At 40.4% G+C, this 25988-nt stretch overlaps 1 protein-coding gene across 5 annotated transcripts in view; it reads left to right on the forward strand.

The window, feature by feature from the left end:
- Positions 1-25988, forward strand: part of ST6GALNAC3 (ST6 N-acetylgalactosaminide alpha-2,6-sialyltransferase 3) — a 578537-nt gene that overhangs the window by 209568 nt on the left and 342981 nt on the right. The window contains exon 1 of one of the 5 annotated variants that reach the window (XM_058660872.1): positions 13727-13921. The exons of the other annotated variants lie outside the window; for them this stretch is intronic. The gene's annotated coding sequence lies outside the window, so the exon portion shown is untranslated. Of the gene's footprint in view, positions 1-13726; positions 13922-25988 lie in introns of those variants that run through there. 5 annotated transcript variants of the gene reach the window in all.

Genomic DNA, 25988 nt, shown 5'->3' on the forward strand with positions numbered 1-25988 from the left:
AGTAAAAGGGTGAGTGCCTGCCATACTTATATTCACCTTCAACTCCAATTGGAGGGTGACGTCACACAGAGAAGCTTTTGCACAGTGAAGCCCAGTAGCAGCCTAGGGCCTTTGGGGAAGGCTGGGACCAGCTCAGTCAGCCACCCGCCCACGCTCCTCATCTGCATGGAGCCTGTGCAGAGCTCCAAAGTACACAGATGGGAATTCAAGTGGGGCCAAGAACCGGGGAAAGTGTTGGAAGATGAAACCTGGCCAACAGACAGCGCCCTTTTGTGTAAACTCGAACACTGACATCAGGTCCAGAATAATGACTACAAAATGATTGTAGCTTGGGCCGATTCAGCATCTTGTTCTCATTTTCAAATGCTTGCTCCTTGGGAAGTTCCCAAACCTCACTTTGTTATCCAATTTTACTGCCTACTTCAGACTTTGAAAAGTTAACACATGTAGCCTGGACGCATTATTTTTTAAGGTCATTAGTATCTATTTAGGTATATTCTACAGTAAGGAAATAGAGAGGGAACATACAATGAGGTCACACCATATGTTGGGTGCCATCATGGATATTACTATATGTGTCAGTTAATTGATGATAATAGAAAAATAAAAATATGTTTATATCATAATGGAGCGGGTAGTAAAACACTCATAAAGTAGATGGGATGGATAAGCAATAGTAATTACAAAGCAGGCTGCATCTAAGTATGTTTAACTCCAAAATAAGTGCCTTCAAGTCACTCACCTAACGTTATTGGAGATAATTCACAATTGTCCTGGGTAAGAGCGCAAAAATTATGTTGCTCAGCTTTTTAAAAATTTTTGTTATGACATTGTTTTTCTTTTGCTTTTCCTGTCTGGTTATGTGTTCGTGGAACCTTTGTATTTAAGCAACTCGAGCACTCTCAGGCAGTCTGTTCTGGAGCTCAGTGGAAGTGCTGGGTTCATCTGAGTGGGACCACAAAGTCCATGTGTCTTCTCCCAGTCGATTTGGGGGAAGTCAGAAAGGGCCAAGATTTACTCTATTTCCTGAAAAGTAAGAATAAAATAAAACGGTCCCATTGGTAAAAATGTGCTGCATGTCTTGCCCCTTTTATCTTTTGCCTAAGTTTGGGTTTGAGAGGTTAATCACATGTATCTGATCATGGCTATTAAATGGTCATATTTTTTCCTATGCAGCAAAACGCCATTTACCCTAAGTTTTCTGTTTCTTCAGTGATTCTGGAGTGACGAGGAAGGGAATAGAAAAGCAGGCACCAGCTTTTGTGTTTTCATTGCAGTTCTTTTGTTTTTTGCTCCACAGTGCTCTTGCAAGGTGAACCTCTTTGGGTGGGTGTGATCATGTCTAACTAACAAATAAAGGATGTCTTTTGTGCAGATATTGGAATTCAGTTTGTTTGGAAATTTCATAGATTGAGTCTATCGTGTAAGCTTCATGTGACCATGTATAAGGGGACCTTCATGAATATGTTATTAAGAACCTAATCTCTTTTGTTATTCATCCTTTCTTTGCCCTTGCTTGTTGGAAGATGGGAATTTTATGATCAGTTCAAACCAATGGAAATGCCAGAGAACTGAGTTAGATATGCATAGGATGTTGAATGGATGGAAATTTATGCTTTGAATTATTACCATTATTAGATTTATAATTTTGATATTTTCCCTCTGCTCTTAGATAAGGTGAGTTGTTGACAGATCTGTGAGACTAAAAGAAAATTAGAAGGTGAATGTGTGTAGGTTATATGAAAGGATTAAAAGAAGAAATCCATTAGTAAATAAGAAAAATATATTATTGTAATCAGAAACTGGAGAAAAGGGACAATTTGAAGTCAGATATAGTCAAATAATCTTTCCAACAGTGAGTAAAATTTTTAGACTATATGAATATATTTTTTATTCTGTTGGGGACAAAGGACACAAAAAACGCATGATTGTCTTAGCTGTTTTTCAGTGCTTTAACAAGAGAAAGGGTGTTTTTTTTGGTCCAATTAGCAACATTAAGATAAATTTAATGTGCTTGCTTCGTGGGATTTGTGTCTTCAATTTACAAGCTTTGCTGATAAAGAAGAAAATCAATTTCATTTTATACCGTTTCCCAGGGAGATAGCAAAAGGCTTGGGGATTTTTTGAGGAGGGGAGACTTTTTAATTAGGACTATTATAGAAACAAATGAAAGAACTGAATATCAAACCTAAGAAATATCACTGGAGGATAGAATGTGGGTGATGGTTTGGTTTAGAGGCAAATTGTTGTTAACAATTCTCACGTAAAGCTGCCAAGGTGACCCCGTCTACTTGCTCCTGAGTCATACCATGTGCCATTGTCTTGTCACTCTTCCCAGCAGACAGACCTAGCTTTAACTGTGTATACAATGCCACAGCAGACTCAAAGACACGATGGTGAGTCTAAGACGTTCACAGCAGACTGTCAGTATTTGCCTGTGGACTGGGAGGTAGATGGCTTCATTCAGTCACTCTGTTCTGAAGAAGTAGGAAAGGACCACTTCCTCCGTGCTTTGGTATCAGCCACATTCCAAGGCAGATGTCTAGTGGACAAGAGCTGGTCCTATAGAGAATTCCTTGTGTGTAACCTAGAACTAAAACAAACATCTAGCTGATTTCTATTTTGAAGCCTTACTGGAAGCTTAACATATTAACTGAAGCAAAGACAAGGTTTATCGCTGTGATCTGTAAGAAATAATAGAGGAAGGCATAGCTTGAGCCCTGAAGCCCGCATCAGAGGTAGGCTAGATGACCTAGGCTACTATTTTTCTAGGCTGGGAGAGAAAGCCAATCATGGCAGTTTCATGTGTGGGATGGTGGTGTTTATGAGTGTGTGTGGTTCCCATCAGGAATCCCAATCTCAGTGCCTTTGGCCCATGATGGTTATAAATTTCCTCCAAACCATTTCAATTCAGAGAAAAAGATTGAATCTGGAGGGGAAAATGAACATAATAATAATGAATATGTAATAATAAATCCAGCTGGGGTTATATTTGCCTTATCCCAAGGCAATAGTAAAATATGTTTTAACATTTTTCTCTACGGAAATCAGAGCTCATGAAAGCTGAAGTGCCCGGAGCCATGATAGTCGTTTTGCAGTCGTGAATGACAAATGACAGTGAGAGAGGTATAAACTGAAAGAGAGTTGCAGAGAGACAGGAAGAAATGGACAGACACAGAAAAGAGAGTAGCAGAGACAAGAAGCTATCCAGACAGAGAGAGGCAAAGACACCCAGAGAGAGACAGGCAGAGCACCAGCGTGCCCTGACAGAAACAGAGAGGCAGATAGAATGAGACAGATGCAGAAATAGGACAGATCTTCAGATCTAGACGGACACACATGGGCAAACACGTCACAGCGAGGATTCTGCTGGACAAGGCAGCCATGTGCTTTGCCGTGACCTGTGTTTTCCACCCAGTATTGAGCCTGGGTGAAGTCCAATATGACTCTCAAACTCTGTTCCATCCACAGACAAAAGATGCAGTAGCAAAGGGAGGGGGTCGTTTTATGGCATATGGGAGTCCTGAGAAGCTGCTTGAATAGTAGTCCCTATCCCTGTCCTTGGACAGCGTTCTTTCTTTCAGAGGGTGCAGTGAAATGCAATGGTTCATCCTCCGACGCTGTCCCCTTTTTTCACAAAGCAGCTTGGTTATTGCTGTGAAGCCTCTGGCTTCATGCCCACACTTCGGCAAAACCAACTGGAAATGTTGAAGTCAAGATGATTTGGGGCTAGGAGGTTCCCTAGCTGCAGCCTCTGGATCACTGCCCTAGGAAAGTGTAACAACTGGAACCTGCAGACCTTGCTCTCCTGCTGAAAGTCGCCCAGTTCCTTGTCACTTGCACTGCCTCTGGAAAACTGGGAAGTGGTGGTGTGGAAACACCAGGCAAGACACAAGCCAATTAAAATGCCCCACAAGAATCCTCAGTGCAGTGAAACAGTTTAAACTAAAAAGTGAGTGTACTTCAATCTGTTCTGATTTCTGGTTTTCTGATCTAGCGAGAGGGATATTTGTAGGAAGAAATCAATATGTTTTTCAAAGGCAAGTTACTAAAGTAGCAGTAGCTTGGCCTTGCTGACATTCACAGCTTTAGAGAAGCCACAAGCAGTGGGTATTAGGAATATGGCAGTAGCGTTATGAAGGTGCTGTGCACACCCACCCCCGATTGTGCACATGAAGTAGCTTTTTACCTTACACAAATGACCATAGCATCCATCTATTTGTGTAGGTAGTCACAGCCACTGCCTGCAGTATCATGGAAGAAATTTGCTCAGCTTGGAGATTAAGGATAGGTGAAATTATCTGTAAGTTTGCTTTGTGTCAGTCATAGGTTATTTTACTGCTTTTCTTGAAGTGAGTGAGTATGAGATAATTTATAAATTCCACAAGAATGGAGTTATATGCTCACAGGAAACTGACGCCTCTAACCCACCAAAATAACAACAATTAGTTTCCATTCACTTAGTGGATTTGAAAAGCTCATCTATTCAGAAGATGAATTGTTTATTTAGGATCCTCCTGGTAGAAGTAGGTTAATTAAGAAATGACTCCATCATTTGTAACACAAATCACAAGCATTCTCAAAGCAAGGCTGCTTTATGATTATTATCTGGGATACATGCACACTGCATTCCAGAGAGTTTAAGCATTGTTAAAAGCTAATCCACTAGGTGGATTGGATCTTTCATGTTGTACCTATTTGAAGAACATCTGCTAGTTTCTTCTTTTTTGATTGTGTGCGTGTTTGTGTATGCTGGTATGGCCAATGATACTGTGCCACTCTTGTTTTTTACCATAATGTTTGGCTGGGCATGCTGTTGTTAACTCTGTTTTTTAGCTGGAGATATTGAGGCACAAAGTTAAGTACTTTTTCAAGTTCATACAGCTTGAGAGCAACAATGCTGAGCTTAGCTATCAGCCTGAGTTGGGAGCCCTCTTTTTACCCTACACTCCACTACCCAACTAAGAAGCAACATGGGAAGTTCCATCTCCTATTTCACTTTGGGAGATTGATTCACTATGCAGTTGATGCACACACTCTACTTACCAGTATCTTGATCTGTTGTTTTTGTATGGTGTGGCATAAACTATGATCCTGTCTAGAAATTTTAGAGAAAGGTATTATCAGAATATAAAATCTCTGTGGGAGTTTAGCTTTGAAATGTTGATTATTGTATTATTTTCAACCTTTTACTCATAAAGATTTAAAAAGGTTTATTTTATTTATTTGAAAATCAGAATAGCAGAGAGAGAGAGAGGTAGAGACAGAAAGAGATCTTCCATGCATTGGTTCACTTCTCACAGTCAGAATGGGCCAGGCTGAAAGCAGGTTGCAAGAACTCCATCTGATCTCCTACATTTAATCATCTTATGCTGTTTTCCTGGGCGTGTTAGTAGAAAGCTGGATGGGAAGCAGAACAGCCTGGACTTGAACTGTTACTCCAGTCCAGGGTGCTGGTATCGCAGGCAGGGATTTTCCTCACTATTCCACAAAGTCAGCTCTGATAACTTTTGTTTCTTATATTCGCTCTGCTACTTTTATATAAATATTTTAATATATAAATCTGAAACAGCAAATCATACCAACCACAAATGTCTCAAACCTGTCTGTCAACCCTAAGGATATCACAGTATTGGCCAAACCCTGGGGGAAATACTTGGAAAATACCTCCCCATCTAGGAACTTCTGGCTTATGAGAGGAAATGACACACAGGCTGTCACTGCAAACAAAGAGTCTCAGATGCAAAAGCACAGGCAGTGAATGCTATGGAAGCATTGATGAGAGAACAAGCAGAAGTGGGCGGGTGATTGGGATCCTGAAGAGTGGGTAGATGTGGTCTTGGCTGAAGTTAGGTTGAAATTCAGTTTGAAGGACATTCCACATAAGGAGTTGCATGAGCAAGGCTCTAGAAAAGTACGAAACAAGTGATGGTCAGAGTCAGACGGGAGAGCACTATTTTGTGACTCCTGGATGATGAGACTGTTGCAAGCTCCCCTGCAGGTGACAGAACAATGAGCAAGTTATTACTATGCTTCCATGTTCATCAGGCTGTGACACTCAATGGGATATTGTTCACCTTGCAAAGTGGAGCTGGTCTGCACTGTCCAAAGTGTGTCTCCTGCTATTGTTTATTCCTGTCTTGTCGAAGAAGCTATGTTTTTCAATGCCATAGACTCCAATAAAAGCAGGTTTGTTCCTTCCTCCCACTTGTGTTTCTGAAACCTGTTTTTATAGGACCATGTGTTACTTGCACTCTACTATGTTACCTCTAATCTTAACTACCATTTGCTGCAAACATTGCTGGAAGTTGACGGTTTCATTTGCGATAAACTCCATTGATCTCTGTGTGTGAGGCAAGATATTTTTCTCAAGCATTTGGGGGCACATTTTCTCTGAGTTTCTGGCAGAGGGCAGTCTCTGTGAGCACAGACTGAAGTCAAACCTTCTTGGTTCAGATCATTACCTAGCACCTAATATCATGGAGCCTGATGTCTCTGTGCCTCAATTACTTGTCCGGATTTGAAGATTAAGCTTAGTAACTCAGGAGCAATTCTCCTGACATATAGGAAAAGCAATTAGCTTAAATTGTGCATTCACTGGTTCTTTTTAAGGATTCGTTTTATTTATTTGAAAGGCAGAGTCACATAGAAAGAGAGAGAGATAGAAAGAAAACTGTCATTTGCTAGCTCACCAGACAAATGGCTGCAACAGCTGGAGTTGGGCCAGGCCAAAACCTGGAACCTGGAACTCTATCCAGGTTTATGACATGGGTGACAGCATTCTACGTATTTGTGCCCTTATCCACTGGCTTAGTAGGGGCATTAGCCTGGGTCGGGATGGTAAGGGGAGCAGCCAGAACTCAAAACCTTTGCTTCCATATGGGCTGCTGGTATCTCAGCTGATGACATAACTGAATGTACTGTACCAGGCCCAAATCTTGCTTTCTCAAAACAAAGGAGCAAAAATTTCTGTTTCTGAATAATGAAATTGGGAAAATAATGAGCGGGGGTTATGGTCAGAGAGAGTAGTTGAGAATTACTGGATTACATTTTAAATCCTGGTAAATTAGATTCAGCGAAGCATGGATAGAAGTAATCCAGAAGGAGCTTTTGTTCCTGTATGTTGAGGCACAGTAATGAATCAAAGGTGCCAGTGTTTGCTGTAGAAGTCAAGACCTTGCTTGTGAGACCCATGCTCTGTATTAGAGTACATGGTTCAAGTCCTGGATCCTTTTTCACCCAACTTCCTGCCAATATACATCTTTGGAGGTAGCAGATGCTAGTTCAGATAGTTGGATTTCCCCATGGGAAACCTGTGTTGAGCTTCAGGATCCTGAGTCAAGCCTGTTGCAGACATTTGGGGGAATGAAGCAGTATTTTTGCCTTCTGTTAATCAATTACCAGAGGGTTTTATCCATAGGTGTTTATGGAAAGCTTACTGAGGGTAGTACATTTACTCTTTGGCCATGTGCACAATGAACTAAGTGATAGAAACATGGTTCTCTTTCAGTGGTGTCCTTTTCGGAAGCCAGTGGTGCAAGGCGAGCACAGCAGGGGTTGGATGAGTTGCTCTGTCTGCCTCTTCCAAGGAAAAAATGGTTTGGGTATAACAGTTTGGTTTGGGCAGTGTTAACAGTAAAAGCTCACATATCATATGCCCAGACTTTTCTGCTTTTCAGAGTAATTTCATACGCATTGTTGTATAAGTATTCTCCTTTTAAAATAAATGTTAACTACAAAACTTAGGAAAGAAAACGTGATTGTATAAGAAAATTTAAATACAATAAGACTTCAAGGAGTTCATGCAAAATGAAATTAAAACTGCTCGTTTTATGCAAAAATTTTGAAATTTGTGAATATGCATGATCTTCAAACAGTTCATGGATATTGTATCATGACCAAAGACTGCATGGATTTGAAAAATTGTTACACCAAAATAAAAAGTTTTACTTTTATTATTTGAGAGGCAGATAAAAGGAGAGAAATGAGGGAATTTGGCAGGGAAGGGAGAGAGAATGTGAGTACTCCAACGTGCTAGTTCACTCTGCAAACGCTTGAGAAAATAAGAGCAAGGCCAGGACCGAAATCAGGATACAACAGCCAAGAACACAATATTGGTTAACCATGTGGGTGACTAAAATCTACTAACTTGAGCCATCGCCACTGCCTCCAAGGTCCAAGTTAATAGATCTGGTCAGGTCCTGTAGTTAGGAATCAAACCTAGATGATAGGAAGCTGGATATAGGCTACTTAACTGCTAAACTAAATACTCACTCCTAAATTTATCTTTAAACTTCGTTGTTTTCCACAAACTTATTAGTAAAAATGTATTTATTTGCTAATTTATTTGTTTGAAACACAGATGTGAGAGAGAATCACCTATCCAATGACACACTCTCCAAATGTCCGTAACTTCTTGGACTAGGCCAGACTGGAGCCGGGGCCTGGAACCCCATGCAGGTCTCTTAAATGGGTGGAATAAAACTCAACACTAGGATCATCATCTGCTGCCTTTCAGGTGTATGAGCAGGAAGCTGAGTTAGAGGCAGAGGCAGAAGCAGAACGTGGTCTGAGCACTCTGATAGGAATGTGGGCATCCTGAGAAGTTGCTCTGCAATACCTGAGTGGCCACAAATTTAAATTACAGATAAAAGTAGGATTCCCTTTGAGCATCATCACTCAACTGGCTTCCAGCTTCTTTGCATAGGGTTCACCCCCTTAAATATAGTGCATATATACAGTAGTTTTTCTATTTTGTTTTACACATGAATAACACTGTTATGTAAGCCTGAAATGTTTTCTGCTTTTTTCAGCGCTGTGCTCTGCAGAACTTTCACTTGTTAGCCTTTATTCTGGTTTTCTGTTTTACTCGTATGTCTTTGGACTCATTCCATATTAAAACATATAGGTGCATTTCATTCTATTAAAAAAATGGCATCCCCATGGAATGATATCCCATCACTCATGGGAGGGGTTTTGTTTTTTAGTTTTTTTTTTTTTTACCATATCTAGGAATTCTTTGAGTGTATAGGTATGTGTCTGTAGCATACTTAGCACAATGATTGTAAAAGAAGCCTGCAGCCTGAAGACAGCAGCAAGTCCACTCCTCCCACATGTCTTTGTTCCTAATTCAGGTTTAATAGTCACTCCCCATCTCTTTATTCACAGCTACCTCTGACTGGACTGGAGCATTTCTGGTAGGTGACCTATTTCTTAGTAGTGACATCCTAGGGGCTGTCCCAAACATCTCTGCTTCTTTTCTCACCTTAGATGACAGGGCAGCTGCTGTGTGTTCTCCAAAGTAAGGCATTTGGGGGAGGCGGACAAATGTGTGTGATTATATTGGGGGTGGTGGAGTTCACACATTGCCTGACCCAAACTATTTAACAAACGGTCAGGTGAAAGTGACACAGACATAGTCACCCATGGCTGACATCTGAAAGACTGAAAGAAACTCTTAGGTTATTGTATGAGAAGATGATAAAGGGATAGAGATTAGTAACCTGTGATACTGGCTAGTTTGGGGCAGGAAAGGTAGAAATGGTGATATAAGTGGCTGTCATCTTTTAAAATAAGATGACTTGCTGGGATCTGTGGAAGCTGATTCTTTGGAGAGAGTTTAGCTTGTACTGGATGTCCCTTCTTCAGTGACTCATGATGTCATATCCAAAGAGTTTCTGGCTTAATTAAAATTCTCAGCATGTTGGAGAGGTGACTAAATAGAAACCAGGGTGCTCAGGGCAGAGCGCCCGTCTCTATCAGCTGCCCCAGTGTAGGGGTCATCCCAGTAGATCCATCAGAAGGCACCCCTGCTGGGACGGAAGCTGGCGGAGCGTGTGGAGTCCAGCCAGCTCAGCTTGGCCTAGTTGCTCCAGCCCAGCCAGGACACTCCCAAGGACCCAATTAACAGTTTGGACATCACATCCAATTGTGTTACAACCACCGAGTTACAGAGGAGTAACAAACATGAAAGAATCAAGTGGGAAAAGAACATTTTGGATCTTGGAGGAGCAAGTTGCTTGTCAGAGATCTAACAAACTGAAAAAAAGTAAGTTGCTATTCCTTAAACTGGTTTTTCAACACAGCTGGGGTTGGTTATCTTAGGGAAAAAAGCACCCAAACTGCAAAAAAATACTTTTTTCCCCATGGTCATTTTAAAAAAAAATTTCATATAAATTTTTTGACAATGATTTAATAAAAAAGAGAGGGTGTCATTAATTTTAGAGTCTGCAAGAAAAGTGAAGAATGATCTGCTGATTAGTTATACACAATTTGTTCCTTGAGTGTATTCAATAATGTGTAAATGTCACATTACATAACACTTATACTGATTAAACCAGAAGATGAAATAAGATAGGATAGATCTTGTGTTTTTACTTTGACTAGTGGACAATTCATCTCATTAATCTCTCTTGGGCTTGTAGCCTTATAATTGAATGAGCAGTGTTATTGGGGCAGATTTATAGCCAAAAGTCTTAACTCTCCACTGAGGAAATCTTATGCCATTATTTTGAGAACCCTGTAAGATAATTCTTGAGATTTGTATTCTTTGTAGCCTGTCTAAAACATTGCCCTAACCAGTAATGAGCACTGAACCTTCGCAGGAACTTAATATTCTGGCAGCAACATTTGTAAAATGGGTAGTGGTTGATGCTGCATCTGCTAGGGTATTAAAGCCTTCTCAGTCCCATTTTTCAATTGTTTTGTTTGACATGGTGTCCTCATTGTAGTAGGAAGTGATAATCTAATATATCTGAGCACTGAGGAATGCTCATGACAAACCAGAGAGATTTCAGCATCGCATGTTAGTATGGAGCAGGTCTTGGGATACCGTTGTGAAACATTTGCAGCAAGAATGAATGGAGTGGGGCCCAGCATGGTGGCCTACTGGCTGAAGCCTCACCTTGTTTCTGCCAGGATCCCATACAGGTGCTGAATTGTGTGCTGGCTGCTCCGCTTCCCATCCAGCTCCCTGGGAGAGCAGTAGAGGAAGGCCCAAAGCCTTGGGAACCTGCATCTGTGTGGGAGACCTGGAAGAGACTCCTGGCTACTGGCTTCAGATCAGCTCAGCTCTGCCCATGGTGACCACTTGGGGAGTGAATCAATGGAAGAAGATCTTTATCTCTGTATCTCCTTCTCTCTATAGATCTGCCTGTCCAATAAAAGCAAATAAATATTTTTAAAAATGTAAAAAAAAGAATGGACTGATAACCATTAGTCCTCATATTCTCTTTGTGACTAAAACATTAACATTTGATATCTAAGTAAAATTAAGGAACAGTGGCTCATTATGTGCAGTTTTTAAAGAGTGTCTTGCAACACCCATGTTCTAGTTTTAAAGTTGAGGAGAAGCTACATTTAGGAACTGGACAATGCCAGATTATTTGCCTTGCGGAGTCACCAGTATGCCTTGATTGATTGTTTCCTTTGTCGCTTTGGCTTTATCTCATAATAGAGTGTTTAGTTCAGGGCTGTGGGTTCCTTGAGTGTAAGTCTGTGTCAGTAAGTGTAGTCTTAATGCCAGGTATTCCTAGGGACTCTTAAACACTTGTAAACATTTTCTGGCATAAGAAATCCAAGTCATTATTCCTATGAAGTCAAAATCTGTTTTCTTGAATTTCAGTTTGGTGGATCTACTTCTGTCTTTTGTACCAAAAACAAATAGTAGTTTGATGCTTAATAGTTCCTCAAGTCTTTGCTGCTCCAAATTAATCCCTTGTTCCCTAATTTAATTATTTTCTTCAGCAGCTGTGTCAATCATTTTGTGCTTCCTGGTCAACCAAAATCTAGTCGTCTTCTTTCTGTCAGGTAATTTCAAGGAAACATCCCCACCCATCTTTTCTGGAGCACCTTTCAAAAATATTTTTTGACTGAATTTGTGATCTCACAAGTGTAGAATTTATCATCATGTTTTTATCCATTTTTCTTCTTGATTTAAGCATTTTTCAGATGCCCCTTTTGTCCACCAGTGCTGTGCCATAGCACTGGATCTTTTGTAAATTTAATCAAAATTGGTCACAGAAAAATTTTGTATCTTGGTAGATGCCATAAATGTGCTCCTCTTCCTTTGTGGTACCTTTGATCTGTGGTCTTATGTGATTACTAGGCCTGCACAAAATCTTCTATAGTGCTAGAATTGATTTGAGAGGATATTAAATTCTGTCATGCTGTCTACTGATTTTACACATTTGAAAAGTGAGTCCAAAAGAAGCCATGGCCACAGTGCTAGTCAATAAAAACAAATAAACAAGCAAACAACAAAAAAACAGGTTGTAAACAAGACAAAATAATGCCAAGGCAAGGGTCCTTCTCTCCTTATCATGGCTGCCACTCTACACAGCTTTCCCAAACCAAAGTCACAAGTAATAGGTAAACATATTGTTGAAATCCCAATATATGGGGGTAGATTACCTCATCCTTTTGTATGAGCTGTGTGTTACTATTGAGGATAGGAATGCAAAGCAATAGCTATTTCTTCTTTGTTCTTCTAACACCCTCAGTAAAACTCCTCTGACTGTAAAGCTTTAAAAGACTACATAGCACTATTACCCAGCAGCAGACACACTATAAATAGACGCAAGTGTATGTGTGTGTAGTGTAGTGTTATGCATAGATAGATGTCTGTTTGCTGCATACCATAATTGAGGAATGGAGAGGCAGAATGATTTTCTGGTATATGGAAACTTTGCCCAAGAAAGCAAATGCAAATCTATTTGCTGGGGCATATACCCTTGCTTTGTGCTCAATGTGAAAGCTCTATTTTTGATGAGGGACTATGAAAAGAAAATAGCTCTTTGTACCTTGAAAAATGACTTGGTAACTATTCTTCAGCCACAAGTCTCATCGTTCCCATTACTGAATATTTAAATACATGTAATACATATCTTGACTGCCATTAGCAAGTATTTTTCAAAGAAATCTTTTCTGAAATCTCTGAAACAGGGTCAGGGAAATTTTCTCCTTGCTGTATATTTTTATTGGGTGGAATAGAAAGATTTGGTACATTTTCAGAATCAAAAGGGTTTGGTGGAAAATTTTCCTCTTAGAATCTTCTTAGAAATTTAGTGTAAAATATTTTTTTTAAAAAAACATTTTAAACATATTCCTTCACTAGAGTTGTTTGTAAAGAAAATGTAAACTTCAATTTTGTAACTGTAGTCCAGCAGAGTCCTACCATATTGCACTTCTAATCAAAAAGAAATTGAACATAGTGGTGGGCTTACAAAGAAACAGATTTGATTAGATTAGCTTTAACCTGCCTGGAATAAAACAGTCTGCCTTTCCTATTATTTGTCAGTGTTTATAGCAGGTTTTGGCCACAACGCTTTCACTATTATTTTCAGGCGGTAAAAGGCAATCAAGCAGAAAAGACACTCATAAATGTCAGGAGTGCTTTTTTTTTTCCTTTTTTTGCATTTCAAGGGCTTTGAAGGTCAAGTTCAACCCACTTAAGAGGAGCAGAGTGATGGGTATGAGGTAGCATGTTGTTAGCTGTTGTATTTAGGCATACAATTTATGTGGAGTTAATGCAGTTGTCTATCACTCTAGGAAACCAAACCTCCTGGGAAGATGCTGTTTATTCTGTACATTTTGTTCACCTTTTAGAAGGTGAAATAATTCAAATATCCATAGTTTGTGATCAGGAAGGGAAGATGTTTAACTTGTTAAGAGCTAATAGTTTGTGGCATGCCATAATTCTTTCCTGTTTTCTCCTGGTAGAATTTGGTATAGCTGCCTGGCACCCGCCCCAGTCTATGCTATGCAGAGGAACTGCTGTGTTAAAAATTTTTGAAAACCAGTGAGAGATTCCATTCCCACTCCCTTAAAGCCTTGATCATGATGTTTTCTTTTTCTGTATGAGACTTTATTTTTTTCCCACCGGGGAAGCTGAGCAATTTTAGTTTAAAGCTACTGAAAATAGGTAAGCTCTTTGATATCAAAGAACTTCTTGAAGATATTTCCAAACTAAAGAGACCCAAAGGTTGTATTGCAATGTGCACCTAGCATAGTCCTTTGTAGTTAAAAACTCTCTGAATGTTCTACCAAGTCTGTTATTATTTATTGGGCTTTGTTCAACTTTAGTTGTGTGTGTATGGTAAAAGGTTGTGTGTGTGTGTATATGTATTGGTGTTCATTTCCACCTTTGAGTCCCAGAGATAACAAAATGTTTCCCTCATGAAGTACAAAGAACAGAAGGAAAACAGGATAGGGAGGAAACAATGAAATTGAATGAGAACTCACTGTGTGTGAGATACCTGATATGTAGGCAAGGCCAAATTTTACTTTTCTCTTTTTGGATTTCTTCAACTGGACCTGAAAATTAACATAAGACGGATCTAGAAGAAAAATATACACATTTATTTTATGAGGCTTCATAAGGAGATAAGGAGACACAAGCTTGAACCCTTTGATACTGAAATTCACAAAGAATATTAAGTTAGAGGGAAAAAGGCAGTAATTATGAGTTGAGACTAAAAGACAGGCTAGAACAAAGGAGTTATTTTTACTAAGATTTGCACAGAATTTTCTCCATCTCAATGTCTTATCCTTAGGATTAAGGATAGGACAGAATACAGAGTTCAGAGAATTTCCACCTAAAGTTCGTAAGAGAATTTCTACTCCTGATTTTAGCAAACAGAAGAAAGGTAAGAGGGATGTTTCTAAGTGCCATTAATCATAATTTTTTAATTATTCATTTCACTTGCTTGAAAGGCAGAGCTACAGAAGGAAAGTAGGAAGGAGGCAGAGATGGAGAGATCATTTTCCATCTGCTAGTTTGCTCCCCAAATGATCATGACAGTTAGAACTGTACTGGGGCAAGCCGGAAGCCAGGAACCTCATCCAGGTCTCTCACATGGGTGCAGAGGCCCAAGGAACTGGTCCATTCTCGATTGCTTTACCGGGGACATTAGCAGAGAGCTGGGTCAGAAGTAGAGCCACCAGAATTTAAATCGACATCCGTTTGGGATCCTACCATTGTAGACAGCAGCCTAAATATGTTGTGCCACAGTACTGGCCCCCACCCAAAATAATTCTTATGCCAAATGGCATGTTTAAGGATAGGATGTTGTAAATCCTTCTATGTATGAGAATGTTAGCATATTTCTTTCAATATGAATTGGATAGTGACAGTTTACTATCTTTTTTTAGAGTCAGGTCAGTTTCTTTGTCTAGAAAGGAAAGTCTGATTTCTCTAATATCCATGATTACCTCATTATGGTGGACTTAGAGAAAAGGAATTAGAAAAAAAGAGTGAAGGCCTTGCGAATGAAAACAGCCATTGGGAAAACAGTGAGTGAGTGTTTGTTAAGTGGGAGAGAAGAGTACATTTTCATGCATGAAATGCTTTGAGACCTTAACATCTATAGATACCAGAAATACTGGTTTTGAGGGAGTATATTGCATCACTTGCTGAAATCCTGGCTTGCTCCCACTTTCCTGGGCTTCTTTTCTTTTCTTGCCCATTCTCTTCTTCCCTTCGTCAACTTTACAATTTTAGCATTCTTATTGTTTTCTTTTTTTTTCTTGTTGTTGATTTTCTCTTTATTTTTGCCAACCATTTCTAGACCATGACATAACACAGAAAATCCACGTGTCTGTAATAGTATTTTACTAAAGAACTAACTAGGATTTGCTTGTTGAGTGCAAAACTTTTATATCAGATGTTGTACCAGAATGGCTAAAACATACAACATTCTAGTCAATGCAGAGCTTCCATCCTGAAACAAAGGAAAGGTACTGTATCATTTTATAATTACTGCATGCTATTTTTCTTCCTTCATGTTTTCTGTTACCCTCAGCTTTCTTATTTTGGCTTAAACTCAGATTCTGTATCCTATGTGACATAAACACCCAATAAATATATATTGATTTGTGGAAAATGTCAAATCTCTTTAGCTCTGGTTTTTCCTGTTATAAAAGTAATATTTTGAAATAAATGGTCTCTAAGGGAAGTCATCAGGTGGAGCTGACCATCAATATCAGTCAACATTTGTATGGAACTTGGGATTCGATGAAGAGTTTTGTAGGCTTTATCAAAGGTAAGCCTCATAAATCTGTGTGGAAGGTGCTTTTATTATCTTTCTGTTACAGCTAGAAATCCCTAGGTAAGAACTGATTTGTCCAATATGGAGCTGAGGTTGCAATCTAATCCCTCTTATGTATAAATTGCCTTTTCTTTTGACTGTATTACCTCTTGAAAATGATTAGAACAAAACATCAAGAAGCATATCAATTAGTGTCTCAATTTCTATTACAGCTGCTACTTTTTATTAAAAAGTACAGAGGTAAATTATTACATTCATTTAAATTTGTTGAGTCACTAACGGTTTAGGGGTCAAAGAATCAATTTTGAGTACCAATGAGTTCTGAGTGCCAGGAGTACATGATGTGGTCATTTTCCTCATGGCATTGTATTTATTGAAGTAATCAGAAATATGCCTGAAAGATATTAATGAGGTGTAGTGAAAAGATCATTAGCTTTTTAGATGTTTAGTTTGAATCTTTATATCATCATTTAATATCTATTACACTGTGCCAGTCATTTCCCCCTTGATCAATAGTTTCCTCAATTGTGAAAGGAACTTAGGGTATTTATGTCCATTGCAGTTGTAAATATTTGAGATGATGTGCATAAAGGGCCTATCACATTGCTCTACTTAGTCAATCTGTTGCCTTACCATTTCTCTTTCTACTTATCCAGTTATCTACCTAGCAGTGAATTACTTAAGACTCTAGGAGCTATTTCTGAGAAGACAGTAGAAATTATAGAACTATCAGAGAAAAGGTGAAGTATCGTAATGTGTGAACACACACACACACACACACACACACACACACTTTTCCTGAAATGGAAATTCTGGAAAAAAAAGCATACATGATGCCATCAAGTATCAGTGAATTTACTGTGAATTTACACAGTAAGCTAGCTTTGGCTTAAGTTAAGGATATGAATTGTAGGAGCCTGAGAACTCACAGGATGGGTAGTCAGAAGGTCATAAAGGGCCTTCTGTGTCATGTAAGACACTTTATCTTACTACATAACCAACTTTCGTTCATCTGCATGAAAAGTGGCAAGCTGGGAATAAAAGTACTTGAGATAATATACAGTGCTTTGTGGAATTCTTCATTACATGGAAACAGATGAAATCTACAACTTCCCCAACTCTAAATCAATAAATTACAGTAGATTGAACAGGAATATTTATCACTGATGGATAGTGGAGATACAACCTATAGGAAGTATATTAAACCAAATATCAGAATGAGCATGCAATGCGAAATGTTATAGAGCAAGCACTGTGAGGTAGATTTTGTCCATGATTTGGGAGGCTCTGCAGAAGCAGGCATGGGACCCAATGGCCTGAACTCAGATGAAATACTTGCAGAATTTTCCTGAATGTAAGTATCTGTGTTTGATAATGGCTCCTTTCCTGTTAGGAAGACCTGTCTCAATGTGAATGGTGTCTGGTATCTCTGAGTAGAATTATTTGTTTTCTTTTTTTAAAATTTTTATTATTATTATTTATTATTTTTAATTCATTAATTACATTGTATTATGTGACACAGTTTCATAGGTACTTGGGTTCTCCCCACCCCTCCCCAAACCCTCCCACCATGGTGGATTCCTCCACCTTGTTGCGTAACCACAGCTCAAGTTCAGTTGAGATTCCCCCATTGCAAGTGTATACCAAACATAGAGTCCAGCATCTTATTGTCCAGTCAAGTTCAATGGCTTCTTAGGTATACCCTCTCTGGTCTGAAGACAGAGCCAGCAGAGTATCATCCCAGTCAATTGAAAGCTCCAACATACCATCAGCAAAAATTTACATCATTATGGAATTAATTGACATAGTAATGAGTAACCAGTATGTTAAAGATAAATGCGAGTTCCTAGCCACCTTCTGTGACCACCTCACCTATACTTCAATTTTAGTTTATACACAACATATAACATTCATAACATAACATGTTATACATAACATCATATCATCTTAAATTAAGGCAAACATGTGGTATTTAACCTTTTGGGATTGGCTCATTTCCCTTAGCATTATGGTTTCCAGTTTGGCCCATTTAGCCACAAAGAACTGCATTTTGTTTTTTTTAATAGCTGAGTAGTATTCCATGGAGTAGATGAACCATAGCTTTCTTATCCAATCCTCTGCTGATGGGCATTTTGGCTGCTTCCATGTTTTCGCAATTACTGATTGTGATGCTATAAACATAGGAGTGCATGTTGGTTTCTCATAGAACAAGTGTTCTGGATATATTCCTAGGAGTGCTATTGCTGGATCATACGGTATGTTGAATTTGAGTTGTTTGAATATTCTCCATACTGATTTCCATAGAGGCTGTACCAGCCTGCAGCCCCACCAGCAGTGGAGTAGGGTTCCCTTTTCCCCGCAACCTCGCCAACAAGTGTTGTTGGTGCTTTTATTCATGTGGGCCAGTCTTACTGGCGTTAGGTGGTACCTCATTGATGTTTTAATTTGGATTTCCCTTATTGCCAGGGAACTTGAGCATTTTTTCATATGTTTATTTGCCATTTGGGTTTGTTCCTTTGTGAAGTGTTTGGCCATTTCCCGTGCCCATTTCTTGAGTGGCTTGTTTGTTTTGACATTTTGGTTGTTTTGTAGCTCTTTGTATATTCTAGAGATTAGCCCTCTATCACCTATGTCGTGTGCGAAGATCTTCTCCCATTCTGTGGGTTGCCTTTTTACTTTGTTGATTGTTTCTCTAGCTGTACAGAAGCTTCTTAGTTTGATGAGGTCCCAGTTGTTTATTTTGGTCTCATTTCTACTGCTTTTGGAGTCTTTTTTAGGAAGTGAGGGCCTACCCCTAAGTGTTGCAGTGTGTTTCCAACATTTTCTTCCAAAAGTTTGAAGGTTTCTGGATGTAGGTTTAGATCTGTTATCCATTTAGATCTGATCTTAGTGTATGGTGAGAGATGTGGATCTATCTTTTTGTTTCTGCAGGCTATTAACCAGTTGTCCCAACAGCATTTATTGAACAGACCTTCCCATTTGCCTGGATTGTCGTTTGTCTTTTTGTCAAAGATTATTTGGCTGTACCTGTTTGGGTTCCCTTCTGGTGTTTCTATTCTGCTCCATTGATCTTCCTCTCTATCTTTGTGCCAGTACCACGCTGTTTTGATAACCACTGCCCTATAGTATGTCCAGAGGTCCGGAACTGTGATTCCCACTGCTAACTTCCTGTTCTTCAGGATGGTTCTAGCTATCCATGGTTTTTTGTGTTTCCAGATAAACCTTTGGATCATTGTTTCCACTTCCATGAAGAATGTTTTGGGCAATTTGATTGGGATTGCATTGAATGTATATATTGCTTTTGGCAGTATAGACATTTTAATGATATTGATTTTACCTATCCAGGAGCATGGGATGTTACTCCATCTTTTGAGGTCTTGTTCAATTTCTTTTTTAAGTAGTTTGTAGTTTTCTTCAAATTAGTCTCCTACATTTTTGGTTAGATTTATTCCCAGATATTTCATGCTTTTCTCTGTTATTTTGAATGGTATCTTGCTGGTTAAATCTTTTTCCATCTTTGGGCTATTCGCATACACTATGGCTGTTGATTTTTGTTCATTAATTTTGTACCCTGCCACTCTACCAAACTCTCGTACAAGTTCTAGCAGTCTCTGTATTGAGTCTCTTGGCTCTTCTACATAAAGAATCATATCATCTGCGTATAGTGAGAGCTTGACTTCTTCGTTTCCCATTTGGATTCCTCTGATTTCTTTTTCTTGTCTTATGGCCTCAGCGAGTACCTCTAGGACTATGTTGAATAGTAGTGGAGAAAGTGGACATCCCTGTCTTGTTCCAGATCTCAGTGGGAAGGGTTCCAGTTTTTCTCCATTCAGTATGATGCTGGCGTTGGGTTTTTCATATATAGCTTTAATTATGTTGTGGATTTTTCCATCTATGCCTACCTTGGTTGTTAGGGTTTTCAGTAGGAAGTGGTGTTGGATTTTGTTGAAAGCTTTTTCTGCATCTATTGATACTATCATGTGATTCTTATTTTTCAGTTTTTGGATGTGGTGTATCACATTGATGGATTTCCGAATGTTGAACCATCCCTGCATTCCAGGGATGAATCTTACTTGATCCAGATGAATGATCTGTCTGATGTGTTTTTGAATTCTGTTGGCTAGGATTCGGTTGAGTATCTTAGCATCAATGTTCATCAGAGAGATAGGTCTGTAGTTTTCTTTCTCTGTAGGATCTCTGTCTGGTTTTGGGATTAAGGTAATGTTGGCTTCATAGAATGAGTTTGGAAGGGTTGCTTCTTTTTCTATTGTTTTGAAGAGTTTGTAGAGGATTGGGGTCAGTTCTTTTTGGAATGTTTTGTAGAATTCTGTAGTGAAGCCGTCTGGGCCTGGGCTTTTCTTTGTTGGGAGGTCTTTAATCGCTGATTCAATCTCTGCTTCAGTTATGGGTTTGTTCAGGTCATTTGTTGCCTCTGGGCTAAGTTTTGGCAGGTGGTAGAAGTCTAAGAACTTTTCCGTTTCTTGGTGGTCTTCTGATTTGTTGGAGTACAGTGCTTTGTAGTAATTTCTAATTATGGCCTTAATGGATGCGGTGTCTGTTGTTATGTTGCCTTTTTCATCTTTGATGCTGTTAATTCTTGCCTTCTCTTGTTTTTTCTTTGTCAGTCGGGCCAGCGGGGTGTCTATCTTGTTTATCTTCTCAAAAAACCAGCTTTTTGATTCATTGATTTTGTGTATCATTTTTTTTATTTCTATCTGATTAATTTCCTCCCTTGTTTTGATGATTTCTTGTTTCCTATTGTGTGTGGGGCTCTTCTGCTGTTGTTTTTCCAATTCCTGGAGGTGTGTGTTTAGTTCCTGTATTTGGCGCCTCTCTTGGGCCTTGACATGAGCTCCAATTGCGATGAGTTTACCCCTTAGCACTGCTTTGGCAGTGTCCCACAAATTTTGGAATGTTGTTTCAGAGTTTTCATTGGTTTCCATAAATTTTTTGATCTCATCTTTAATTTCTTCTGTGATCCATTGTTCGTTTAATAGCATATTGTTCAGCCTCCAAGAGTTTCTGTATTTCCTTGGGCATTTTGAACTGCTGATTTCCAGTTTCATTCCGTGGTGGTCTGAGAGGGTACATGGTATGATTCCTATCTTTTTGAAGTTATTTAGATTTGCTTTGTGTCCTATCATGTGGTCGATCCTGGAGAGGGTGCTATGCACTGCTGAAAAAAATGTATAATCTGTGGCCTTAGGATAAAAAATTCTATAAATATCTATCATGTCCAGTTGTTCTATTGTTTGTATGAGCTCTGTTGTTTCTTTGTTGAGTTTTTGTTTTGTTGATCTGTCTATTGTTGTTCGTGGGGTGTTAAGATCACCCACTATTATTGTGTGCATATCTGTGTCTCCCCTTAAATCCGTAAGTAATTGCTTCACGTAGCTAGGTGCGTTTGAATTTGGTGCATATATGTTCACAATGGTAATTACTTCCTGATGGATCAGTCCCTTCACCAATATATAATGTCCTTCCCTGTCCTTTTTGATGTGTGTCAGATTGAAGTCCACATCATCTGAAATTAAGACAGCTACCCCAGCCTTTTTTTCTCGTCCATTGGCATGAAATATCTGTTTCCAACCTTCCACTTTCAGTTTCTTAGAATCTCTTCTGGTTAGATGTGTCTCTTGTAGGCAACAGATAGTTGGGTGCTGTTTGATAATCCATTCTGTTAATCTATGCCTTTTGATTGGTGAGTTCAGGCCATTTGTGTTAAGAGTTAAAATTGAGAGGTTGTGATTTTGCCCTGCCATACTTGTTTTTGTGGGTGTTGATATCTGTGTAATTGCCCTTCCTTGTGTGGACTTTAGTGGGGAGACCTTCCTGTTTGCCATCTTTGCTTATGATTCACCTCCTTTTTTTCTGGATTTAGTGCATTTCTAAGGAGATTTTGTAGAGCTGGTTTTGTGCTGGTATATTCTTCTAATTTCTCTTTGCTATGAAAGTATCTGATTTCGTTCTCAAATACAAATGAGATTTTTCCTGGGTACAATATTCTTGGTTGACAGTTGTTCTGATTCAGGATTTGGAAGATCTTTGTCCATTCTCTTCTTGCTTGTAAGGTCTCTTCAGAGAAGTCAGCAGTGATCCTGATTGGTTTTCCCTGGTATGTGATCTTTTCTCTGCTTCGTACTTGTCTTAGGATTCTTTCTTTGTCTTCGTTGGAGTGGAACTTGAGCACCATATGTCTGGGTGAAGATCGCTTTGGGTCATATCTGCTGGGAGTCCTCTGACCGTCCTGGATTTGGGCTGGGTTCATGTTCCAAGTGTTTTGGAAGTTTTCCTGTATAATTTCGTCGAGCACCATTTGCATTCCTGACTCTTTTTCCGCTCCTTCAGGAAGGCCAATAATCCTAATATTCGATTTTCTGAGGTTGTCTTTCATTTCTTGTATGGTCTTATTGGCTTTGTTCAGACTTGTCTCCAGTTGTTTTATGAGCTGGGTATGTTCGTTTTGTGTGTCTTCCGTTTCAGAGATCCTCTCTTCTGCTGTATTTGTTCTGTTGGTTAGGCTCTCAATTTTGTGCTCTAAGTCAAGGATTTTACTTTTCATTTGTTGTATTTCTGTGACTATGTGGTTCTTGAATTTCTTGAAGTCCTCCCAATTCTTCTCATTGTCTCTGACATATTTTAATATTATGTTTTTGAATTCCTTGTCTGGTAGATCTTCTATGTCTTCATCTCGCATCTCCGAAATAGACATTGGCTTTTGATCCTTTATTGGTAGGGTGTTGGCACTCTAATCTGGATCATTACCTTTTCTGGTATTTCTTCCCATTGTGTTAGTGTTTCTTTTTTGAGAGACCTAGGCACCAGTGTGCTGAGGGGTCTCCAAGCACTATCCCGTAGAGATCGGAGTCTGCAGGCATGGAGTAGCAGGGTGTGGGAATTTTCAAGGCACTTTTGGTGCGTCTCCAGAACACTGGACCTCAGGGCACCACTTCCAGGGCCCAGAGGATTCAAAGCGCACTCTCAGCTCGTCCCCTACAGGTATGCTACCACAGGGCGTGGGGGAGTGAAGGCACTCTCTGTGTGCGCCCCCTGTGTGCGGGATCACCGGGCTCGGAGGATTCTAGGTGTTTTTTCGGTGTGTCCCCAGTGCCAGGGACTGCAGTGCATGGGGGTTCCAGGTGCTCTCTGGGAACGCCTCCTGCACGCGGGTCCGCAGTGCCCTCCTGGTGCGTCTCCTAAGCACGGGACTATAGGGTGTGGGGTGTTCCAGGTGCTCTCTGGAAGCGCCTCCTGCGCAGACCCGCCCACCCCAGCGCTGGCAGGGGACCGACCGCCCCAGCGCTAGCACGGAACTGCCAAGCCCAGAGGCGTGCTCGGGTTCCTGTGGAATAGCATCGCCCAGCTGAGTGCCAGACCGCAAAGGCACGGGGGAGTATTCAGTGTGCCTTTTGCCTTTCTCCTCAGCACACAGGACCACTGTGCATCATTCCCAGACACAGTTTTGGCAGTTTCAAGGCACTCACCCTGTGTCCCTAGACACTGGAGTCTGGGGGGGGGGAGGGGTGGGGAGATGAGCACCAAGGGTGTTCAGGCTCTGTGCATGCCCCTGTGGGGCCAACTCCCGGAGCCTCCGACCCACCACTGTCCCCACCCAACTCACTCAAACCTCAGGTTCTTGCAGTCTGCCTCTTCCTCTGGTGGGAACCCTCGCCGCGGGTGTGTCTCCTGGCGACTGCGTCCGGTGCAGGTCCTGCGGGTCCCAATGGGACCTGGAGACTGCGGCGGGTGTAGGTCCTGGCGGGGCTTGGCGACTAGGGTGGGCGGATGCCAGGGGGTCCTGATGACTTCAGGTCCTGATGTCTGCAGCGGGTGCAGGTCTTGGCGGGTCCTGGCGGGTCCTGGCGACTAGGGTGGGCAGGTACCAGTGGGTCCTGATCACTGCTGGTCCTCACGGCACAGCGTCTGTGGGTCCTGAGGTCTGCAGGTTGACTGTGGCTCTCAGCGGCTGCACTCAAAGGTGACTCAGCAGGTCAGGAGCGGAAAGCCGTCTTCCCTGCCCTTTGTTTTGTTTTTCCCTGGTTGCTCTTCCGAGTTGTGTGGATTTTTTTGGCTCTACACTGTCCAGGGAACTTCACGTTCTTCTCCCTGTAGCTCTATGCTGCTCCGCTTACACTTTTGTCGAGTTCTACCCCTCTCTGTCTGTGACCTCCCTCACAGTCTTCCTCCTATGTCGGCCGTCTTGCGAGTCCTTTTCGAATTATTTGTTTTCTTAAGATTTGCTTTATGTCCTGGAGATGGATGCTTTAAAGGAAAAAGATTTATTTATTTTTATTGGAAAGGCAGATTTACAGAGAAGGGGAGAGACAGAGAGGAAGTCCTTCTGTGCATTGATTCACTTCCCAAGCGGGTGCAGTGGATCCAAAGCCAGGAGCCCGGAACTTCTGGGTCTCCCACATGGGTGCAAGCTTTCAAGTCTTTGGGCCATCCTCAGCTGCTTTCCCAGGCCACAAGGAGGAAGCTGGATGGGAAGCAGGGTTGCTGGGATTAGAACCGGCTCCCATATGGGATCCCAGTAAGTGCAAGGCAAGGACTTTAGCTGCTAGGCTACTGCACTGGGCCCTGGAGATGAGTTCTAAAAGCTCCTAAAGTGTTTGGATTTTGAATTCTCAGACAAAATATTTTTTTCTTTCATAGTAATTCAGTGTAAATGCAATAAAAGTGATATATTCAGAAATATTCAGTACCCACTGTCAATGCCACATGGGAATAAGCCATCTTGCCACTTGCACATCCCGCAGTAGAGAAGAATCACAGTTCACATCTAGGAAGTATTGCGAGTCTCCGTTTCACTTGTATTGTTTGCTTTGCTGAAAGGCAGAGTTTTTGTGTGTGTGGATAAAAGCTGCTCTTTCTTGCTGAACTGCTCATCTATTTTACTCAGAAGAAAAGGCTTTGTGAAAATCAGGAGGAAAACCTGATTGGGAAGATATCACCTTAAAATAAAACGCATGGAAATGTCAAAATATGCTTAGAATATGGGTCAGTTTCAAGCTCTGGAAACTTACTTATCAGATTCATTGAGAGCTACTTTGAGGTGAACGTGAATTGTGTGTTTGCTCATTACTGTCTTCTCCAACACTGAACTGCTGCTGGAGAAGAAACAGGTGCAGGGATGGTCTTCATCTTCCTGTTGTGCCTCAGCAGTGGGTCTGTGGGTGAAGCTGGCATGCTTGGCAGCATTCCTTGGGCCAGGTTCTTTTGTATTCTCTAGGCTTGTGTCTGTGAGTCTTCTGGCTTAGCTAACTTTTCCAGTGAGGAGGTGTTGAGGGAACAAAAGCTTTGCAGTTTTGGTTTTCAGGATCTATTAGTTTAGCTGGTCATTGCACCCATGTGGACAGCTATGTGTGGGTGGTCGGTTAAGTCTTTTGGAGGTTGTGAAAGTTCGGTCATTTGGTATGTAATTCTGCAAAAGAGTGCTCAGCAAGTGTGGAACACACTGGTGGTTTTGAGTTCTAGAGCTGAAGTTCTATTTACAATACTTGGTCCAGCTCAGACTTCCATCCAGCAATTAAGTCTGTTTTCTAATGTGGGGGAAAAGGGCCTTTGTTTCTTCATAACTATTCGTTCGCAGTTCCTTCCCTAGAAACTAGTATGTGTGTGTGCATACATACACATACATCACAATAATCTTTACTGAATAAATCTGAATATTTGGCTTATAGGATAAAGGAAATAATCTCCAGAGAAATTTTCATCTTTATGCAGGCAGGTAGATGATAGAAAAACAGATTTTTCTCCCTTATCTTAAGAAATATGCATAGAATGAAATTTCAGTCTCTCTATGCTTTGTGTAGTGTCATTTCTGATAACATTTAAAGTTTTCAACAAACTAACTCATTGGACATATAAAATTCCTATCTGTGAATGCTCGGGCTTAGTGCAGGTCATTTGAACATGTGTGTTAACTCATTGCTTGTGGGA

The sequence above is a fragment of the Ochotona princeps genome, chromosome 2, assembly GCF_030435755.1.
Source record: "Ochotona princeps isolate mOchPri1 chromosome 2, mOchPri1.hap1, whole genome shotgun sequence".
Taxonomy (NCBI): domain Eukaryota; kingdom Metazoa; phylum Chordata; class Mammalia; order Lagomorpha; family Ochotonidae; genus Ochotona; species Ochotona princeps.